Below are 15,431 nucleotides of genomic sequence, written 5' to 3' on the forward strand. Positions count from 1 at the left end.
GTTAGAGTCTTTACCTGGTGGCCCAACCTGGTTAGAGTCTTTACCTGGTGGCCCTGCCTGGTTAGTCTTTACCTGGTGGCCCTGCCTGGTTAGAGTCTTTACCTGGTGGCCCTGTCTGGTTAGAATCTTTACCTGGTGGCCCAACCTGGTTAGAGTCTTTACCTGGTGGCCCTGCCTGGTTAGAGTCTTTACCTGGTGGCCCTGTCTGGTTAGAATCTTTACCTGGTGGCCCAACCTGGTTAGAGTCTTTACCTGGTGGCCCTGCCTGGTTAGAGTCTTTACCTGGTGGCCCTGCCTGGTTAGAGTCTTTACCTGGTGGCCCTGTCTGGTTAGAATCTTTACCTGGTGGCCCTGTCTGGTTAGAGTCTTTACCTGGTGGCCCTGCCTGGTTAGAGTCTTTACCTGGTGGCCCTGTCTGGTTAGAGTCTTTACCTGGTGGCCCTGTCTGGTTAGAGTCTTTACCTGGTGGCCCTGTCTGGTTAGAGTCTTTACCTGGTGGTCCTTCTGGTTAGAATCTTTACCTGGTGGCCCTACCTGGTTAGAGTCTTTACCTGGTGGCCCAACCTGGTTAGAGTCTTTACCTGGTGGCCCTGCCTGGTTAGAGTCTTTACCTGGTGGCCCTGCCTGGTTAGTCTTTACCTGGTGGCTCTGTCTGGTTAGAGTCTTTACCTGGTGGCCCAACCTGGTTAGAGTCTTTACCCGGTGGCCCTGTCTGGTTAGAGTCTTTACCTGGTGGCCCTGTCTGGTTAGAGTCTTTACCTGGTGGCCCTGTCTGGTTAGTCTTTACCTGGTGGTCCTGTCTGGTTAGAGTCTTTACCTGGTGGCCCTGTCTGGTTAGAGTCTTTACCTGGTGGCCCTGCCTGGTTAGTCTTTACCTGGTGGGCCTGCCTGGTTAGAGTCTTTACCTGGTGGCCCTGTCTGGTTAGAATCTTTACCTTATGGCCCAACCTCGTTAGTCTTTACCTGGTGGCCCAACCTGGTTAGAGTCTTTACCTGGTGGCCCTGCCTGGTTAGAGTCTTTACCTGGTGGCCCTGTCTGGTTAGAATCTTTACCTTGTGGCCCAACCTCGTTAGTCTTTACCTGGTGGCCCAACCTGGTTAGAGTCTTTACCTGGTGGCCCTGCCTGGTTAGAGTCTTTACCTGGTGGCCCTGCCTGGTTAGAGTCTTTACCTGGTGGCCCTGTCTGGTTAGAGTCTTTACCTGGTGGCCCAACCTGGTTAGAGTCTTTACCTGGTGGCCCTGCCTGGTTAGAGTCTTTACCTGGTGGCCCTGTCTGGTTAGAATCTTTACCTGGTGGCCCTGTCTGGTTAGAGTCTTTACCTGGTGGCCCTGTCTGGTTAGTCTTTACCTGGTGGCCCAACCTCGTTAGTCTTTACCTGGTGGCCCAACCTGGTTAGAGTCTTTACCTGGTGGCCCTGTCTGGTTAGTCTTTACCTGGTGGCCCTGCCTGGTTAGAGTCTTTACCTGGTGGCTCTGTCTGGTTAGAGTCTTTACCTGGTGGCCCAACCTGGTTAGTCTTTACCTGGTGGCCCTGCCTGGTTAGAGTCTTTACCTGGTGGCCCTGCCTGGTTAGAGTCTTTACCTGGTGGCCCTGCCTGGTTAGAGTCTTTACCTGGTGGCCCTGTCTGGTTAGAATCTTTACCTGGTGGCCCTGTCTGGTTAGAGTCTTTACCTGGTGGCCCTGCCTGGTTAGAGTCTTTACCTGGTGGCCCTGCCTGGTTAGAGTCTTTACCTGGTGGCCCTGTCTGTTTAGAATCTTTACCTGGTGGCCCTGTCTGGTTAGAGTCTTTACCTGGTGGCCCTGCCTGGTTAGAGTCTTTACCTGGTGGCCCTGTCTGGTTAGAGTCTTTACCTGGTGGCCCTGCCTGGTTAGAGTCTTTACCTGGTGGCCCTGTCTGGTTAGAATCTTTACCTGGTGGCCCTGTCTGGTTAGAGTCTTTACCTGGTGGCCCTTTCTGGTTAGAATCTTTACCTGGTGGCCCAACCTCGTTAGTCTTTACCTGGTGGCCCAACCTGGTTAGAGTCTTTACCTGGTGGCCCTGTCTGGTTAGTCTTTACCTGGTGGCCCTGCCTGGTTAGAGTCTTTACCTGGTGGCTCTGTCTGGTTAGAGTCTTTACCTGGTGGCCCAACCTGGTTAGTCTTTACCTGGTGGCCCTGCCTGGTTAGAGTCTTTACCTGCTGGCCCTGCCTGGTTAGAGTCTTTACCTGGTGGCCCTGCCTGGTTAGAGTCTTTACCTGGTGGCCCTGTCTGGTTAGAATCTTTACCTGGTGGCCCTGTCTGGTTAGAGTCTTTACCTGGTGGCCCTGCCTGGTTAGAGTCTTTACCTGGTGGCCCTGCCTGGTTAGAGTCTTTACCTGGTGGCCCTGTCTGTTTAGAATCTTTACCTGGTGGCCCTGTCTGGTTAGAGTCTTTACCTGGTGGCCCTGCCTGGTTAGAGTCTTTACCTGGTGGCCCTGTCTGGTTAGAGTCTTTACCTGGTGGCCCTGTCTGGTTAGAGTCTTTACCTGGTGGCCCTGTCTGGTTAGAGTCTTTACCTGGTGGCCCTGTCTGGTTAGAGTCTTTACCTGGTGGCCCTGTCTGGTTAGAGTCTTTACCTGGTGGCCCTGTCTGGTTAGAGTCTTTACCTGGTGACCCTGTCTGGTTAGAGTCTTTACCTGGTGGCCCTGTCTGGTTAGAGTCTTTACCTGGTGGCCCTGTCTGGTTAGAGTCTTTACCTGGTGGCCCTGTCTGGTTAGAGTCTTTACCTGGTGGCCCTGTCTGGTTAGAGTCTTTACCTGGTGGCCCTGTCTGGTTAGTCTTTACCTGGTGGTCCTGTCTGGTTAGAGTCTTTACCTGGTGGCCCTGCCTGGTTAGAGTCTTTACCTGGTGGCCCTGTCTGGTTAGAATCTTTACCTTGTGGCCCAACCTCGTTAGTCTTTACCTGGTGGCCCAACCTGGTTAGAGTCTTTACCTGGTGGCCCTGCCTGGTTAGAGTCTTTACCTGGTGGCCCTGCCTGGTTAGAGTCTTTACCTGGTGGCCCTGTCTGGTTAGAGTCTTTACCTGGTGGCCCAACCTGGTTAGAGTCTTTACCTGGTGGCCCTGCCTGGTTAGAGTCTTTACCTGGTGGCCCTGTCTGGTTAGAATCTTTACCTGGTGGCCCTGTCTGGTTAGAGTCTTTACCTGGTGGCCCTTTCTGGTTAGAATCTTTACCTGGTGGCCCAACCTCGTTAGTCTTTACCTGGTGGCCCAACCTGGTTAGAGTCTTTACCTGGTGGCCCTGTCTGGTTAGTCTTTACCTGGTGGCCCTGCCTGGTTAGAGTCTTTACCTGGTGGCTCTGTCTGGTTAGAGTCTTTACCTGGTGGCCCAACCTGGTTAGTCTTTACCTGGTGGCCCTGCCTGGTTAGAGTCTTTACCTGGTGGCCCTGCCTGGTTAGAGTCTTTACCTGGTGGCCCTGCCTGGTTAGAGTCTTTACCTGGTGGCCCTGTCTGGTTAGAATCTTTACCTGGTGGCCCTGTCTGGTTAGAGTCTTTACCTGGTGGCCCTGTCCTGGTTAGAGTCTTTACCTGGTGGCCCTGCCTGGTTAGAGTCTTTACCTGGTGGCCCTGTCTGTTTAGAATCTTTACCTGGTGGCCCTGTCTGGTTAGAGTCTTTACCTGGTGGCCCTGCCTGGTTAGAGTCTTTACCTGGTGGCCCTGTCTGGTTAGAGTCTTTACCTGGTGGCCCTGTCTGGTTAGAGTCTTTACCTGGTGACCCTGTCTGGTTAGAGTCTTTACCTGGTGGCCCTGTCTGGTTAGAGTCTTTACCTGGTGGCCCTGTCTGGTTAGAATCTTTACCTGGTGGCCCTGTCTGGTTAGAATCTTTACCTGGTGGCCCTGTCTGGTTAGAGTCTTTACCTGGTGGCCCTGCCTGGTTAGAGTCTTTACCTGGTGGCTCTGTCTGTTTAGAATCTTTACCTGGTGGCCCTGTCTGTTTAGAGTCTTTACCTGGTGGCCCTGCCTGGTTAGAGTCTTTACCTGGTGGCCCTGTCTGTTTAGAGTCTTTACCTGGTGGCCCTGCCTGGTTAGAGTCTTTACCTGGTGGCCCTGTCTGGTTAGAGTCTTTACCTGGTGGCCCTGTCTGGTTAGAGTCTTTACCTGGTGACCCTGTCTGGTTAGAGTCTTTACCTGGTGTCCCTGTCTGGTTAGAGTCTTTACCTGGTGGCCCTGTCTGGTTAGAGTCTTTACCTGGTGGCCCTGTCTGGTTAGAGTCTTTACCTGGTGGCCCTGTCTGGTTAGTCTTTACCTGGTGGCCCTGTCTGGTTAGAGTCTTTACCTGGTGGCCCTGTCTGGTTAGAGTCTTTACCTGGTGGCCCTGTCTGGTTAGAGTCTTTACCTGGTGGCCCTGTCTGGTTAGTCTTTACCTGGTGGCCCTGTCTGGTTAGAGTCTTTACCTGGTGGCCCTGTCTGGTTAGAGTCTTTACCTGGTGGCCCTGTCTGTTAGTCTTTACCTGGTGGCCCAACCTGGTTAGAGTCTTTACCTGGTGGCCCTGCCTGGTTAGAGTCTTTACCTGGTGGCCCTGCCTGGTTAGAGTCTTTACCTGGTGGCCCTGTCTGGTTAGAGTCTTTACCTGGTGGCCCAACCTGGTTAGAGTCTTTACCTGGTGGCCCTGTCTGGTTAGAGTCTTTACCTGGTGGCCCTGTCTGGTTAGAGTCTTTACCTGGTGGCCCTGTCTGGTTAGAGTCTTTACCTGGTGGCCCTGTCTGGTTAGTCTTTACCTGGTGGCCCTGTCTGGTTAGAATCTTTACCTGGTGGTCCTGTCTGGTTAGAATCTTTACCTGGTGGCCCTGTCTGGTTAGAGTCTTTACCTGGTGGCCCTGCCTGGTTAGTCTTTACCTGGTGGTCCTGTCTGGTTAGAGTCTTTACCTGGTGGCCCTGTCTGGTTAGAGTCTTTACCTGGTGGCCCTGTCTGGTTAGAGTCTTTACCTGGTGGCCCTGCCTGGTTAGTCTTTACCTGGTGGCCCTGCCTGTTTAGAGTGTTTACCTGGTGGCCCTGTCTGGTTAGAATCTTTACCTGTGGCCCAACCTGGTCTTTACCTGGTGGCCCAACCTGGTTAGAGTCTTTACCTGGTGGCCCTGCCTGGTTAGAGTCTTTACCTGGTGGCCCTGCCTGGTTAGAGTCTTTACCTGGTGGCCCTGTCTGGTTAGAGTCTTTACCTGGTGGCCCAACCTGGTTAGAGTCTTTACCTGGTGGCCCTGCCTGGTTAGTCTTTACCTGGTGGCCCTGCCTGGTTAGAGTCTTTACCTGGTGGCCCTGTCTGGTTAGAGTCTTTACCTGGTGGCCCTGTCTGGTTAGAGTCTTTACCTGGTGGCCCTGTCTGGTTAGAGTCTTTACCTGGTGGCCCTGTCTGGTTAGTCTTTACCTGGTGGCCCTGTCTGGTTAGAATCTTTACCTGGTGGTCCTGTCTGGTTAGAATCTTTACCTGGTGGCCCTGTCTGGTTAGAGTCTTTACCTGGTGGCCCTGCCTGGTTAGTCTTTACCTGGTGGCCCTGCCTGGTTAGAGTCTTTACCTGGTGGCCCTGTCTGGTTAGAGTCTTTACCTGGTGGCCCTGCCTGGTTAGTCTTTACCTGGTGGCCCTGCCTGGTTAGAGTCTTTACCTGGTGGCCCTGTCTGGTTAGAGTCTTTACCTGGTGACCCTGTCTGGTTAGAGTCTTTACCTGGTGGCCCTGTCTGGTTAGAGTCTTTACCTGGTGGCCCTGTCTGGTTAGAGTCTTTACCTGGTGGCCCTGCCTGGTTAGAGTCTTTACCTGGTGGCCCTGTCTGGTTAGAATCTTTACCTGGTGGCCCTGTCTGGTTAGAGTCTTTACCTGGTGGCCCTGCCTGGTTAGAGTCTTTACCTGGTGGCCCTGTCTGGTTAGAATCTTTACCTGGTGGCCCTGTCTGGTTAGAGTCTTTACCTGGTGGCCCTGCCTGGTTAGAGTCTTTACCTGGTGGCCCTGTCTGGTTAGAGTCTTTACCTGGTGGCCCTGTCTGGTTAGAGTCTTTACCTGGTGGCCCTGTCTGGTTAGAGTCTTTACCTGGTGGCCCTGTCTGGTTAGAGTCTTTACCTGGTGGCCCTGTCTGGTTAGAGTCTTTACCTGGTGGCCCTGTCTGGTTAGAGTCTTTACCTGGTGGCCCTGTCTGGTTAGTCTTTACCTGGTGGCCCTGTCTGGTTAGAGTCTTTACCTGGTGGCCCTGTCTGGTTAGAGTCTTTACCTGGTGGCCCTGTCTGGTTAGAGTCTTTACCTGGTGGCCCTGCCTGGTTAGTCTTTACCTGGTGGCCCTGCCTGTTTAGAGTGTTTACCTGGTGGCCCTGTCTGGTTAGAATCTTTACCTTGTGGCCCAACCTCGTTAGTCTTTACCTGGTGGCCCAACCTGGTTAGAGTCTTTACCTGGTGGCCCTGCCTGGTTAGAGTCTTTACCTGGTGGCCCTGCCTGGTTAGAGTCTTTACCTGGTGGCCCTGTCTGGTTAGAGTCTTTACCTGGTGGCCCAACCTGGTTAGAGTCTTTACCTGGTGGCCCTGTCTGGTTAGAGTCTTTACCTGGTGGCCCTGTCTGGTTAGAGTCTTTACCTGGTGGCCCTGTCTGGTTAGAGTCTTTACCTGGTGGCCCTGTCTGGTTAGAGTCTTTACCTGGTGGCCCTGTCTGGTTAGAATCTTTACCTGGTGGCCCTGTCTGGTTAGAGTCTTTACCTGGTGGCCCTGTCTGGTTAGAGTCTTTACCTGGTGGCCCTGTCTGGTTAGAGTCTTTACCTGGTGGCCCTGTCTGGTTAGAGTCTTTACCTGGTGGCCCTGTCTGGTTAGAGTCTTTACCTGGTGGCCCTGTCTGGTTAGAGTCTTTACCTGGTGGCCCTGTCTGGTTAGAGTCTTTACCTGGTGGCCCTGCCTGGTTAGAGTCTTTACCTGGTGGCCCTGTCTGGTTAGAATCTTTACCTGGTGGCCCAACCTCGTTAGTCTTTACCTGGTGGCCCAACCTGGTTAGAGTCTTTACCTGGTGGCCCTGCCTGGTTAGAGTCTTTACCTGGTGGCCCTGTCTGGTTAGAGTCTTTACCTGGTGGCCCTGTCTGGTTAGAGTCTTTACCTGGTGGCCCTGTCTGGTTAGAGTCTTTACCTGGTGGCCCTGCCTGGTTAGAGTCTTTACCTGGTGGCCCTGTCTGGTTAGAGTCTTTACCTGGTGGCCCTGTCTGGTTAGAGTCTTTACCTGGTGGCCCTGTCTGGTTAGAGTCTTTACCTGGTGGCCCTGTCTGGTTAGTCTTTACCTGGTGGCCCTGTCTGGTTAGAATCTTTACCTGGTGGTCCTGTCTGGTTAGAATCTTTACCTGGTGGCCCTGTCTGGTTAGAGTCTTTACCTGGTGGCCCTGCCTGGTTAGAGTCTTTACCTGGTGGCCCTGCCTGGTTAGAGTCTTTACCTGGTGGCCCTGTCTGGTTAGAGTCTTTACCTGGTGGCCCAACCTCCTTAGTCTTTACCTGGTGGCCCTGCCTGGTTAGAGTCTTTACCTGGTGGCCCTGCCTGGTTAGAGTCTTTACCTGGTGGCCCTGTCTGGTTAGAGTCTTTACCTGGTGGCCCTGTCTGGTTAGAGTCTTTACCTGGTGGCCCTGCCTGGTTAGAGTCTTTACCTGGTGGCCCTGCCTGGTTAGAGTCTTTACCTGGTGGCCCTGCCTGGTTAGAGTCTTTACCTGGTGGCCCTGCCTGGTTAGAGTCTTTACCTGGTGGCCCTGCCTGGTTAGAGTCTTTACCTGGTGGCCCTGCCTGGTTAGAGTCTTTACCTGGTGGCCCTGCCTGGTTAGAGTCTTTACCTGGTGGCCCTGTCTGGTTAGAGTCTTTACCTGGTGGCCCTGTCTGGTTAGAGTCTTTACCTGGTGGCCCTGTCTGGTTAGAGTCTTTACCTGGTGGCCCTGTCTGGTTAGTCTTTACCTGGTGGCCCTGTCTGGTTAGAATCTTTACCTGGTGGTCCTGTCTGGTTAGAATATTTACCTGGTGGCCCTGTCTGGTTAGAGTCTTTTTGGCCCTGCCTGGCTTTACCTGGTAGCCATGCCTGGTTAGAGTCTTTACCTGGTGGCCCTGTCTGGTTAGAATCTTTACCTGGTGGCCCAACCTCGTTAGTCTTTACCTGGTGGCCCTGCCTCGTTAGAGTCTTTACCTGGTGGCCCTGCCTGGTTAGAGTCTTTACCTGGTGGCTCTGTCTGGTTAGAGTCTTTACCTGGTGGCCCAACCTGGTTAGAGTCTTTACCTGGTGGCCCTGCCTGGTTAGAGTCTTTACCTGGTGGCCCTGCCTGGTTAGAGTCTTTACCTGGTGGCCCTGCCTGGTTAGTCTTTACCTGGTGGCCCTGCCTGTTTAGAGTGTTTACCTGGTGGCCCTGCCTGTTTAGTCTTTACCTGGTGGCCCTGCCTGGTTAGAGTGTTTACCTGGTGGCCCTGTCTGGTTAGAATCTTTACCTTGTGGCCCAACCTCGTTAGTCTTTACCTGGTGGCCCAACCTGGTTAGAGTCTTTACCTGGTGGCCCTGCCTGGTTAGAGTCTTTACCTGGTGTCCCTGCCTGGTTAGAGTCTTTACCTGGTGGCCCTGCCTGGTTAGAGTCTTTACCTGGTGGCCCTGCCTGGTTAGAGTCTTTACCTGGTGGCCCTGTCTGGTTAGAATCTTTACCTGGTGGCCCTGTCTGGTTAGAGTCTTTACCTGGTGGCCCTGCCTGGTTAGAGTCTTTACCTGGTGGACCTGTCTGGTTAGAATCTTTACCTGGTGGCCCTGTCTGGTTAGAGTCTTTACCTGGTGGCCCTGTCTGGTTAGTCTTTACCTGGTGGCCCTGCCTGGTTAGAGTCTTTACCTGGTGGCCCTTTCTGGTTAGAATCTTTACCTGGTGGCCCAACCTCGTTAGTCTTTACCTGGTGGCCCAACCTGGTTAGAGTCTTTACCTGGTGGCCCTGCCTGGTTAGAGTCTTTACCTGGTGGCCCTGCCTGGTTAGAGTCTTTACCTGGTGGCCCTGGCCCTCTTTACCTGGTGGCCCTGCCTAGAGTCTTTACCTGGTGGCCCTGCCTGGTTAGAGTCTTTACCTGGTGGCCCTGCCTGGTTAGAGTCTTTACCTGGTGGCCCTGTCTGGTTAGAGTCTTTACCTGGTGGCCCTGCCTGGTTAGAGTCTTTACCTGGTGGCCCTGTCTGGTTAGAGTCTTTACCTGGTGGCCCTGTCTGGTTAGAGTCTTTACCTGGTGGCCCTGTCTGGTTAGAGTCTTTACCTGGTGGCCCTGTCTGGTTAGAGTCTTTACCTGGTGGCCCTGTCTGGTTAGAGTCTTTACCTGGTGGCCCTGTCTGGTTAGAGTCTTTACCTGGTGGCCCTGTCTGGTTAGTTTTTACCTGGTGGCCCTGTCTGGTTAGAGTCTGTACCTGGTGGCCCTGTCTGGTTAGAGTCTTTACCTGGTGGCCCTGTCTGGTTAGAGTCTTTACCTGGTGGCCCTGTCTGGTTAGAGTCTTTACCTGGTGGCCCTGCCTGGTTAGTCTTTACCTGGTGGCCCTGCCTGGTTAGAGTGTTTACCTGGTGGCCCTGTCTGGTTAGAATCTTTACCTTGTGGCCCAACCTCGTTAGTCTTTACCTGGTGGCCCAACCTGGTTAGAGTCTTTACCTGGTGGCCCTGCCTGGTTAGAGTCTTTACCTGGTGGCCCTGTCTGGTTAGAATCTTTACCTGGTGGCCCAACCTGGTTAGTCTTTACCTGGTGGCCCTGCCTGGTTAGAGTCTTTACCTGGTGGCCCTGCCTGGTTAGAGTCTTTACCTGGTGGCCCTGTCTGGTTAGAGTCTTTACCTGGTGGCCCTGTCTGGTTAGAGTCTTTACCTGGTGGCCCTGCCTGGTTAGAGTCTTTACCTGGTGGCCCTGTCTGGTTAGAGTCTTTACCTGGTGGCCCTGTCTGGTTAGAGTCTTTACCTGGTGGCCCTGTCTGGTTAGAGTCTTTACCTGGTGGCCCTGTCTGGTTAGAGTCTTTACCTGGTGGCCCTGTCTGGTTAGTCTTTACCTGGTGGCCCTGTCTGGTTAGAATCTTTACCTGGTGGTCCTGTCTGGTTAGAATCTTTACCTGGTGGCCCTGTCTGGTTAGAGTCTTTACCTGGTGGCCCTGCCTGGTTAGTCTTTACCTGGTGGCCCTGCCTGGTTAGAGTCTTTACCTGGTGGCCCTGTCTGGTTAGAATCTTTACCTGGTGGCCCAACCTCGTTAGTCTTTACCTGGTGGCCCTGCCTCGTTAGAGTCTTTACCTGGTGGCCCTGCCTGGTTAGAGTCTTTACCTGGTGGCCCTGTCTGGTTAGAGTCTTTACCTGGTGGCCCAACCTGGTTAGAGTCTTTACCTGGTGGCCCTGCCTGGTTAGAGTCTTTACCTGGTGGCCCTGCCTGGTTAGAGTCTTTACCTGGTGGCCCTGTCTGGTTAGAGTCTTTACCTGGTGGCCCAACCTGGTTAGAGTCTTTACCTGGTGGCCCTGCCTGGTTAGAGTCTTTACCTGGTGGCCCTGTCTGGTTAGAATCTTTACCTGGTGGCCCTGTCTGGTTAGAGTCTTTACCTGGTGGCCCTGTCTGGTTAGAGTCTTTACCTGGTGGCCCTGTCTGGTTAGAGTCTTTACCTGGTGGCCCTGTCTGGTTAGAGTCTTTACCTGGTGGCCCTGTCTGGTTAGAATCTTTACCTGGTGGCCCTGTCTGGTTAGAATCTTTACCTGGTGGCCCTGTCTGGTTAGAGTCTTTACCTGGTGGCCCTGCCTGGTTAGTCTTTACCTGGTGGCCCTGCCTGGTTAGAGTCTTTACCTGGTGGCCCTGTCTGGTTAGAATCTTTACCTGGTGGCCCTGTCTGGTTAGTCTTTACCTGGTGGCCCTGTCTGGTTAGAGTCTTTACCTGGTGGCCCTGCCTGGTTAGAGTCTTTACCTGGTGGCCTGTCTGGTTAGAGTCTTTACCTGGTGGCCCTGTCTGGTTAGAGTCTTTACCTGGTGGCCCTTGGTTAGAGTCTTTACCTGGTGGCCCTGCCTGGTTAGAGTCTTTACCTGGTGGCCCTGTCTGGTTAGAGTCTTTACCTGGTGGCCCTGCCTGGTTAGAGTCTTTACCTGGTGGCCCTGCCTGTTTAGTCTTTACCTGGTGGCCCTGCCTGGTTAGAGTGTTTACCTGGTGGCCCTGTCTGGTTAGAATCTTTACCTGGTGGCCCTGTCTTTACCTGGTGGCCCAACCTGGTTAGAGTCTTTACCTGGTGGCCCTGCCTGGTTAGAGTCTTTACCTGGTGGCCCTGCCTGGTTAGAGTCTTTACCTGGTGGCCCTGCCTGGTTAGAGTCTTTACCTGGTGGCCCTGCCTGGTTAGAGTCTTTACCTGGTGGCCCTGTCTGGTTAGAGTCTTTACCTGGTGGCCCTGTCTGGTTAGAGTCTTTACCTGGTGGCCCTGCCTGGTTAGAGTCTTTACCTGGTGGCCCTGTCTGGTTAGAGTCTTTACCTGGTGGCCCTGTCTGGTTAGAGTCTTTACCTGGTGGCCCTGTCTGGTTAGTCTTTACCTGGTGGCCCTGCCTGGTTAGAGTCTTTACCTGGTGGCCCTGTCTGGTTAGAGTCTTTACCTGGTGGCCCAACCTCTGTCTTTACCTGGTGGCCCAACCTGGTTAGAGTCTTTACCTGGTGGCCCTGCCTGGTTAGAGTCTTTACCTGGTGGCCCTGCCTGGTTAGAGTCTTTACCTGGTGGCCCTGCCTGGTTAGAGTCTTTACCTGGTGGCCCTGCCTGGTTAGAGTCTTTACCTGGTGGCCCTGTCTGGTTAGAATCTTTACCTGGTGGCCCTGTCTGGTTAGAGTCTTTACCTGGTGGCCCTGTCTGGTTCTTTACCTGGTGGCCCTGCCTGGTTAGAGTCTTTACCTGGTGGCCCTGTCTGGTTAGAGTCTTTACCTGGTGGCCCTGTCTGGTTAGAGTCTTTACCTGGTGGCCCTGTCTGGTTAGAGTCTTTACCTGGTGGCCCTGTCTGGTTAGAGTCTTTACCTGGTGGCCCTGTCTGGTTAGTCTTTACCTGGTGGCCCTGTCTGGTTAGAGTCTTTACCTGGTGGCCCTGTCTGGTTAGTTTTTACCTGGTGGCCCTGTCTGGTTAGAGTCTGTACCTGGTGGCCCTGTCTGGTTAGAGTCTTTACCTGGTGGCCCTGTCTGGTTAGAGTCTTTACCTGGTGGCCCTGTCTGGTTAGAGTCTTTACCTGGTGGCCCTGTCTGGTTAGAGTCTTTACCTGGTGGCCCTGCCTGGTTAGTCTTTACCTGGTGGCCCTGCCTGGTTAGAGTGTTTACCTGGTGGCCCTGTCTGGTTAGAATCTTTACCTGGTGGCCCAACCTCGTTAGTCTTTACCTGGTGGCCCAACCTGGTTAGAGTCTTTACCTGGTGGCCCTGCCTGGTTAGAGTCTTTACCTGGTGGCCCTGCCTGGTTAGAGTCTTTACCTGGTGGCCCTGTCTGGTTAGAGTCTTTACCTGGTGGCCCAACCTGGTTAGAGTCTTTACCTGGTGGCCCTGCCTGGTTAGAGTCTTTACCTGGTGGCCCTGTCTGGTTAGAATCTTTACCTGGTGGCCCTGTCTGGTTAGAGTCTTTACCTGGTGGCCCTGTCTGGTTAGAGTCTTTACCTGGTGGCCCTGTCTGGTTAGAGTCTTTACCTGGTGGCCCTGTCTGGTTAGTCTTTACCTGGTGGCCCTGTCTGGTTAGAATCTTTACCTGGTGGTCCTGTCTGGTTAGAATCTTTACCTGGTGGCCCTGTCTGGTTAGAGTCTTTACCTGGTGGCCCTGCCTGGTTAGTCTTTACCTGGTGGCCCTGCCTGGTTAGAGTCTTTACCTGGTGGCCCTGTCTGGTTAGAATCTTTACCTGGTGGCCCAACCTCGTTAGTCTTTACCTGGTGGCCCAACCTGGTTAGAGTCTTTACCTGGTGGCCCTGCCTGGTTAGAGTCTTTACCTGGTGGCCCTGCCTGGTTAGAGTCTTTACCTGGTGGCTCTGTCTGGTTAGAGTCTTTACCTGGTGGCCCTGTCTGGTTAGAGTCTTTACCTGGTGGCCCTGCCTGGTTAGAGTCTTTACCTGGTGGCCCTGCCTGGTTAGAGTCTTTGCCTGGTGGCCCTGCCTGGTTAGAGTCTTTACCTGGTGGCCCTGCCTGGTTAGAGTCTTTACCTGGTGGCCCTGTCTGGTTAGAGTCTTTACCTGGTGGCCCTGTCTGGTTAGAATCTTTACCTGGTGGCCCTGTCTGGTTAGAGTCTTTACCTGGTGGCCCTGTCTGGTTAGAATCTTTACCTGGTGGCCCTGTCTGGTTAGAGTCTTTACCTGGTGGCCCTGTCTGGTTAGAATCTTTACCTTGTGGCCCAACCTCGTTAGTCTTTACCTGGTGGCCCAACCTGGTTAGAGTCTTTACCTGGTGGCCCTGCCTGGTTAGAGTCTTTACCTGGTGGCCCTGCCTGGTTAGAGTCTTTACCTGGTGGCCCTGTCTGGTTAGAGTCTTTACCTGGTGGCCCTGCCTGGTTAGGTCTTTACCTGGTGGCCCTGTCTGGTTAGAATCTTTACCTGGTGGCCCTGTCTGGTTAGAGTCTTTACCTGGTGGCCCTGCCTGGTTAGAGTCTTTACCTGGTGGCCCTGTCTGGTTAGAATCTTTACCTGGTGGCCCTGTCTGGTTAGAGTCTTTACCTGGTGGCCCTGTCTGGTTAGTCTTTACCTGGTGGCCCTGCCTGGTTAGAGTCTTTACCTGGTGGCCCTTTCTGGTTAGAATCTTTACCTGGTGGCCCAACCTCGTTAGTCTTTACCTGGTGGCCCAACCTGGTTAGAGTCTTTACCTGGTGGCCCTGCCTGGTTAGAGTCTTTACCTGGTGGCCCTGCCTGGTTAGAGTCTTTACCTGGTGGCCCTGCCTGGTTAGAGTCTTTACCTGGTGGCCCTGCCTGGTTAGAGTCTTTACCTGGTGGCCCTGTCTGGTTAGAGTCTTTACCTGGTGGCCCTGTCTGGTTAGAGTCTTTACCTGGTGGCCCTGCCTGGTTAGAGTCTTTACCTGGTGGCCCTGCCTGGTTAGAGTCTTTACCTGGTGGCCCTGTCTGGTTAGAGTCTTTACCTGGTGGCCCTGTCTGGTTAGAGTCTTTACCTGGTGGCCCTGTCTGGTTAGAGTCTTTACCTGGTGGCCCTGTCTGGTTAGAGTCTTTACCTGGTGGCCCTGTCTGGTTAGAGTCTTTACCTGGTGGCCCTGTCTGGTTAGAGTCTTTACCTGGTGGCCCTGTCTGGTTAGTCTTTACCTGGTGGCCCTGTCTGGTTAGAGTCTTTACCTGGTGGCCCTGTCTGGTTAGAGTCTTTACCTGGTGGCCCTGTCTGGTTAGTTTTTACCTGGTGGCCCTGTCTGGTTAGAGTCTGTACCTGGTGGCCCTGTCTGGTTAGAGTCTTTACCTGGTGGCCCTGCCTGGTTAGACCTGGTGGCCCTGCTTTACCTGGTGGCCCTGTCTGGTTAGAATCTTTACCTTGTGGCCCAACCTCGTTAGTCTTTACCTGGTGGCCCAACCTGGTTAGAGTCTTTACCTGGTGGCCCTGCCTGGTTAGAGTCTTTACCTGGTGGCCCTGCCTGGTTAGAGTCTTTACCTGGTGGCCCTGTCTGGTTAGAGTCTTTACCTGGTGGCCCTGTCTGGTTAGTCTTTACCTGGTGGCCCTGCCTGGTTAGAGTCTTTACCTGGTGGCCCTGTCTGGTTAGAATCTTTACCTGGTGGCCCTGTCTGGTTAGAGTCTTTACCTGGTGGCCCTGTCTGGTTAGAGTCTTTACCTGGTGGCCCTGTCTGGTTAGAGTCTTTACCTGGTGGCCCTGTCTGGTTAGAGTCTTTACCTGGTGGCCCTGTCTGGTTAGAGTCTTTACCTGGTGGCCCTGCCTGGTTAGAGTCTTTACCTGGTGGCCCTGTCTGGTTAGAGTCTTTACCTGGTGGCCCTGTCTGGTTAGAGTCTTTACCTGGTGGCCCTGTCTGGTTAGAGTCTTTACCTGGTGGCCCTGTCTGGTTAGAGTCTTTACCTGGTGGCCCTGCCTGGTTAGAGTCTTTACCTGGTGGCCCTGTCTGGTTAGAATCTTTACCTGGTGGCCCTGTCTGGTTAGAGTCTTTACCTGGTGGCCCTGTCTGGTTAGTCTTTACCTGGTGGCCCTGCCTGGTTAGAGTCTTTACCTGGTGGCCCTGTCTGGTTAGAATCTTTACCTGGTGGCCCAACCTCTGGTTAGAGTCTTTACCTGGTGGCCCAACCTGGTTAGAGTCTTTACCTGGTGGCCCTGCCTGGTTAGAGTCTTTACCTGGTGGCCCTGCCTGGTTAGAGTCTTTACCTGGTGGCCCTGTCCTGGTTAGAGTCTTTACCTGGTGGCCCTGTCTGGTTAGAGTCTTTACCTGGTGGCCCTGTCTGGTTAGAATCTTTACCTGGTGGCCCTGTCTGGTTAGAGTCTTTACCTGGTGGCCCTGCCTGGTTAGAGT

The 15,431-nt window shown here is 53.7% G+C and overlaps 1 protein-coding gene across 2 annotated transcripts in view; it reads right to left on the reverse strand.

Moving 5' to 3' along the window:
* LOC123997414 (mesoderm induction early response protein 2-like) overlaps positions 1-15,431 on the reverse strand; it is a 65,916-nt gene that overhangs the window by 5,048 nt on the left and 45,437 nt on the right. The gene's annotated exons all lie outside the window — the stretch shown is intronic.

Source organism: Oncorhynchus gorbuscha, linkage group LG15 (assembly GCF_021184085.1).
Source record: "Oncorhynchus gorbuscha isolate QuinsamMale2020 ecotype Even-year linkage group LG15, OgorEven_v1.0, whole genome shotgun sequence".
NCBI classification, from domain to species: Eukaryota; Metazoa; Chordata; class Actinopteri; order Salmoniformes; family Salmonidae; genus Oncorhynchus; species Oncorhynchus gorbuscha.